The sequence below is a fragment of the Hyperolius riggenbachi genome, chromosome 3 (genome assembly GCF_040937935.1).
Source record: "Hyperolius riggenbachi isolate aHypRig1 chromosome 3, aHypRig1.pri, whole genome shotgun sequence".
NCBI classification, from domain to species: Eukaryota; Metazoa; Chordata; class Amphibia; order Anura; family Hyperoliidae; genus Hyperolius; species Hyperolius riggenbachi.
The window spans coordinates 324,878,673-324,885,823 of NC_090648.1; positions in this window are offsets into that span (position 1 = coordinate 324,878,673).

Here is a 7,151-nt window from a genome sequence, read left to right on the forward strand (position 1 = left end):
TGTTTTATTGCATATGATGCCACTGTGGATTTAGGTGGCTGTATATATTTCAAGATTATGACACAGAGGGACTTGTTTATAAAGGGACAAACTGACAGTTTTTTTCCAGAAACAATGGAAGTATTTCATCAAGATGGCATATCGCAAGATTTGTAAACGTGGCAGTCACCTTAATGATCACCACTTTTATGCTGTATCACCACTTAACTGTGATTTAACGGCACTTGTTTTACATATAAAGCGACAATAAGAATGGTCGCCAGACGATAGTCCATTGCTGCAAATGCAGTGGAGGTCAGAGATGTTTCAGCCATAGATTGCGCCTTTAAAATATAGCCATATGTGGGTGCAGTATAAGGCAATGTACCACATGCTTTTAATCTTCCTGGCGAGAGCAAAACTGTTTTGAGGCAATAATTTACTTCTTTATAGATGGGCACCTAAACGTTATATTTTGAAATATGTACTTTGCAAATTTTCTGAATTTAATTGAGTCTGTTCTTAGGTCAACCATAAACAAGCCTTTTGTTTGGGGGAAAAAAAACAAACTTGGTGTATATACAAAGATAAGTGAATGGGGCTGCCATGACTTCATTTATTCTAAGTCAGGGCTGTCATTTTGCTCCTGACTGCACTATGATTAGTTGGAGCTCTGTGACAAGCATACAGTCACCTCATTCTTAAAGGGGTTCTGTGGAGTCCTGCAATAAACGAAAACGCACTTACCTGGGGCTTCTATCAGCCTCCTGTAGCTGTAATGTCCCGCGCCGTCCTCCTCCGACCCTGCCGGGTCCCGGTCTAATTACATGTCATGCGGCCGTGTGCGCTCGCGCCTCCGGGAGTTTACGGCGCAGTACAAGAAAACCTTGTACTGCGCCTGTGCAGTAAGCTCCCGGAGACTCTAACGGGAGCGCGCATTATTCGTCTTGTTAGACGAATAATTGACCGGTGCCGGCAGCAGGGAATGGGTGATCGGAAGACGGCGTGGGACATTACAGCTATAGGGGACTGATAGAAGCCCCAGCTAAGTGTCTGTTTTTGCTTATTGCAGAACTTCACAGAACCCTTGTAAGATCCATGCACACGCTAGATTTTTGTCACCAAAGATGATCATTGGTGGTCATCTAAGATAAAAATCTAGCATCAGGTATGCCAAAGCATTCTTCAGTTATCCACTATGAAGAAATTTTAAATGACAAATATGCAGCAGGGTAACTTTGGCTTGTGCTCTGTTTAGGTTTTACCCAGAACCGTCACACGATTGTTTTTATCAACAATTATTGGGCAGATACAGAGATTCCTGTTAGACTACCTATGAATAAAATATTAACACCATCTGCAATAGATGCATCTTTACATACTAATCTTTTGGACCGTCTATAAAATAAAACTATGCTAAGCCCTTGCGGAACCCATTAACATCCAGCCTGGGTGGTGTAAGTGCAAGCATGGCCGCTCTGTAACCTCCACACTAAGGCAGGAGGAGCACAGCTACATGACTAAGGCCTGGTGCACACCAAAAACCGCTAGCAGATCCGCAAAATGCTAGCAGATTTTGAAACGCTTTTTCTTTTTCTGTAGCGTTTCAGCTAGCGTTTTGCGGTTTTGTGAAGCGTTTTTGGTGTAGTAGATTTCATGTATTGTTACAGTAAAGCTGTTACTGAACAGCTACTGTAACAAAAACCGCCTGCAAAACCGCTCTGAAGTGCCGTTTTTCAGAGCGGTTTGCGTTTTTCCTATACTTAACATTGAGGCAGAAACGCATCCGCAATCCAAAATCTGCAGCAGCCCGGGAGTATGCGTTTCTGCAAAACGCCTCCCGCTCTGGTGTGCACCAGCCCATTGAAGAACATTACCCTAGCGGATCGCAAACCGCAGCAGAACCGCTCTGGTGTGCATTAGGCCTCAAAGCACAGTCCTACTTACAATACATACTTACATAGACTCTCATATACATGGCAATTGCATACTTAAGCATTCATTCACATTTCACCAACCGATGGAGTGGCAAACAAACACTCTTTTTGCCTGTGCCTCTGCTACTAGAAATGTAATATAACATCCAAGTAGAGAATTGGACACCTGGTAAAATAGTAAATTGTGTGGTTTGATATTACCACAAAGGATGCCAGAACAGTGATAGAGAATGGCATCTCTGGTCTGACAGTTTTGTTACACACGTGCCACTATGCTAGTTGGATGAAACCTTTTTGCATGTAGGAGCAACTACACCAACCCAAAGCCAACTGGTAAGATATAGCAATGAGAAGCATCAGATGTGGCCCCCATCCATTCTAAATTCAGGACTGTAAACAGTAATGATGTAGCTTTACCATGGAGGCACAATGCCATGTGTCTCTGGAAGGAACCCAGGACATCCACTCCCCATTGTGGCCAACTGGGGAAGAGTGTCCAGTTGTGGGTATGGGGGAAGAACTAAATGGGAAGGAGAGAGAGATGGGTCCTAGCCACCCCAATAAGGAAATAGGCTGGAGTTGAGCCTGATGTCCTCCAACTTGTGGATGTTGTAGCGAATGCCATTAGCTCTGGATTAATGGTTCTTGCTTGCATGTCAACAGGGTAAAGTGTATGTATACTGGAACTGGACCAATCAAACTTGCCAGAAAGTGCATTTGATTGGTTCAGTTTCAAGCTTTATACAATTTGAATACAAGGCAGACCATGTCTACCATCTCTGCACACGTACCAGAGATAACGGCGCTGGAGACTTGGGCGCAGGATTCAGCCAGTATATGGCTGGTCCTGCTACCGCATAAGTCCTGGCTCTATTAAATACTTTTCCCCCTCCAGGCCGCCATGGATAGTGGGGAATGAAATTATTCGGCTTCCAGCAATTGCTTATATGGATACAGCATAAACATACCTCTGTGCTACCCTTAGGTAGCTTTGCCTTGGGTCATGCATGCTTTAAAGAGAACCTGTAACAAAAAAAGAGCCCCTGGGGTACTTACTTACCTCAGGAGGGGGAAGCCCCAGGATCCTAAATAGGCTTCCCCCTTCCTCCATAGTACAAGGGGACTCAGTGCCGGGAACCCCCAAGGATCTCCTTGTCAACGTGCCCACATGTGCAGTAGTGGCTCAGGCTCTGGCAGAAATGGCCAAGCCCGATCGAATCTGCTCTACTGCACAATGCGCCTGCGCAGAAAAACAGACCCTTTAAGGCTCGTCTATTTCCGCTGGAGCCCGAGTAGAGAGCTGCAACTGTGCATGTGCGCAGTGGGAGCTGTTAACCGGGATGGGCTTCCGAGTAACAAGCTACTCGGAATTGAAATAGTAATGAGTTGCTGATTACTCAGCTGTGATCATGGGTGACGGGGGTTCAATTACCCAGATGTGTACGCAATAGTCTGCGGTCCATTCTGTGTCATAGGTGTACAGTGAGCTGCATTCCACGACTCCCTACCGCACTTCCTCCTTCCGGATTGGAGGAAGCGCAGCAGTGAGTCATGCAATGTGGCTCACTGTCCCCAAAAGCCCCCCACACACACACACACACACGCACACACACACACTTACACTTTACCTGCTATCAGGGCTGGAACCCACAGGAGCGCTTTTGGCAGCACTGCGATACGCTAGCAGTTTGCCAAAACGCTGGGCTAATGTTAATGGATGGGGCAACTTCCACAGGAGCGTTTGCGTTTCCCAGAAACGCAAACGCAGGACCTGCAGCATTTTGGGAGCGTTAGCGCTTCAATGTAAAGTATTGAAACGCTAGCAGAAACGCTCAGCAAAACCTAAACTGAGCGGTTTTGCTAGCGTTTTGCGGTTCAGCACACTGTAAACAAAATGAAAAATAATTCACAGGACCAATCAGGATAAAAACGCAAAACGCTAGGCACCCGCTGGGGAAAAAAATACAATGTTGCAAAACATGACCAAAAGCGCGCATGAATCCGCTTGCAAACCGCTCAGACAAAACGCTAGCGGTTGCGTTTTGCGGTTTTCAGTGGGTTCCAGGCCTCACAGCTGAGTAATCAGCAACTCATTACCATTTGAATTCAGAGTAGTTTGCTACTCGGAAGCCCATCCCTGGCTGTTAATATCATTGCTGCCCTGTGTTACAGATTCTCTTTAAACTTTGCTTGGTGTTGCCTATTTAAAATCTGTTAAAAGGGTAGGAGAATCCTTTACACCAGAAAAGTAGAACAAGTGACCTACATTTCTGTTGTATGCATTTAAGGATACTTTTACAACTGCTTACTGCCTATACGCTGACACACTCCTACATCCACACATACGAGCAGCACACAAATGAAACCTGCTCCACCTCACCTGCCACAATGTTTCCTCTAACATGCTGTAGCTGTGCTCAGACTTCAGTCTCCTAAAAGCTGCCAGTAGCTTTACTAGCTGGGAAGGAAGCGTCTTATGCTCTCTTCTCTGCCAGAATACTTCTCCCTCCTATATCCTGCACAAGCAGCAGGATTAATTGTGCACCCTGATCACTAAATGATGCCCTACGCTTGTTATGATGCTATATGCAGATTCAACTTTTCCTGTAAGGGTCCTTTCACACTGTGATACCATGACAAAGCAACGATTCTAAAAAGCTGCAATGCACGTCAGACAATGCGGTGCAACCTACAGTACAGTGAAAGCATGCTTCACTGCCTCTGTAAACGCTCAGAATGCGGGTGTTTCTTCGACGGGACCCGCTGCAATGTGTGAACACACTATAGAAATATCATTACATTGCCTTTGGGTATGGTGATATTGTCTGTTACAAGGTAATTCATGTAAGTGGATAAAGGACCCTAAAAATCCCACTTGGTCACATTTATTTAATCTCCCAAGTTTGATTTTTTTTTTATGCTTTTTGCTTCTGTTATCTTTAGCTCTGAAATTACAAATAATTTTTAACTAATGGTAACCTTTAATTACTGTATATGTGCCGATATTTCAATCTCAAAATTTCACCCTCTAAGCATTATACTGGAGTCTTTAAAAATCTAGCTTTAGACCTTAGTCTAAGGTCTAAAGCTAGATTTTTAAAGACTCCAGTACAATTATGCCAAGGAAAGTTAATGGCTGCAAGTGGGAATTATGAGGGGTACTGGCTTTACACTTTGGGGATAGGAGGGGTTAATGGCTGTACTGCATAAAGTACAGCAGCAATTAGGGCCCTTACACATCGAATAGGTCAAGTAGTGTGAAAGGACAACTGAAGTGAGAAGAATATGGAGGCTGCCATATTTATTTCCTTTTAAACAATACCTGTTGCCTGGCAGCCCTGCTGATCTGTTTGGCTGCAGTAGTGGCTGAAACGCACCAGAAACAAGCATTCAGCTAATCTTGTCAGATCTGACTGTCAAAAACACCTGATCTGCTGCATGCTTGTTCAGGGGCTATGGCTAAAAGTTTTAAAGGCAGAGGATCAGCAGGATAGCCAGGCAACTGGTATTGCTTAAAAGGAAATAAATATGGCAGCCTCCATCGCTCTCTCACTTCCTTTAAATTGCATTCAAACTAATGCAACTTTTTTTTGCCATAGTGATGTGACTTTTCTCTGTTTGCAGCCCACACCTAATGCATTGCAATGTGAATAAATGGTGTCATGTGTTGGCTTGCGTTATGTATAAGTGTCATGATGCACTAATGTTAAATAGCAACGCAAGTTTGCCTGAAAGTGATGCGACTATAAATTGGGTTGCACATGCACCTTTGGTGAAGCTTGCACTTTGTAAGGGGCACGTTTCTCCCTCCCCGTCCCCAAGTGCAGACAGTAACCCCTCCAGTGGGAATGGCTCCAAACTGTACTTTTGGCTAACTTGGGCTGCTTTTCCACTAGGAAGCGCAATTACATGCAAAATCGCACTGTGATGCAATTGCACAACCTACATCAACCACTTGCTGCAATTGTGCCATGAACCATCGCACCAAAAATTGTGCAGCATGAAGGGTGTGATTCGAAAAATCTAAATATGGTAACTGAGAATGAGCACTGCGATTTACATGTAAGCTGTTGCCTTACCTACTAGCTCCTTAAAGGACAACTGAAGTGATGTACCAGCATATGGAGGCTGCCATATTTATTTCCTTTTCAACAATACCAACTGTCTGGCAGCCCTGCTGATCAGTTTGGCTGCAGCAGTGCCTAAATCGCACCAGAAACAAGCATGCAGCTAATCAGATCTGACAATGTCAGAAACACCTGATCTGCTGCATGCTTGTTCAGGGTCTATGGCTGAAAATATTAGAGGCAGAGGATTAACAGGACTGCCAGGTAACTGGTATTGCTTTTAAAGGGAATAAATATGGCCGTCTCCATATCCCTCTTGCTTCAGTTGTCCTTACTTGCCCACCTCCCATCTGTAACTCGTAGATAAGGCAACCCTAATACTTTGCTTTAGTGAATCGGACTTAATCGGCGCCTTATTTGTGGCTATAAGCACTATCAGGCACTGCTATTTGGCCTGAGGAAGTGGGTATGCACTAACGAACCATGTTGCCAGTGCAATAAAATTCTATTAATACGTGAATTTGTCTTCATTGAGGTAAGCCACCTCACTTTTTTCATTTTATTTGTTTTTAACGTATTTTATCTGCTCCGGGCGCCTCTTCCCCCTTCACCTCGGACTTAAATTTGTCAACTTCTAGTCAAGGGTATATGGTATTTTTTCACAGTGTGCAGCATTTATTGGCTAGACCAGGAATGGCCCACAGGCAGGTTGAATCCATCCCGTTTCCCTTCTGGCCCACCGCTGCAGGGCTGAATTCAGTCTCCTCTCTTCTGTCCTGCAGAGTGCGCGTGGAGAGTAAATGACATGCGCACCTGACATGTTCAAGCAGCGATCTCCGTGATCACGGCATCATTATGTGACCTGCTGTCAGAATGTGCCAGTGGGTCACATGCGTGACATACTATGGCCATGGAGATTGGTGTTGGAAGCTGCCGGGTGAGCCTGTCATGTACCCTCCGCTCTCACTCTGCAGGGAGAGAGGATGTGCTGCATCCCAGCCCTGCATTGGAGAATAAGGCTGCTCTACTGGGGAAACGCCTGGCTAATACATTTAGGAGGGGCTAATATATTAGGAGCAGCACCCGACTAATAAACTGGAGGAAGCTGTTATATTGGGGGCATACCTGGTTAATAAACTGGGGAGGGGGCTGCTATATTGGGGGGCAC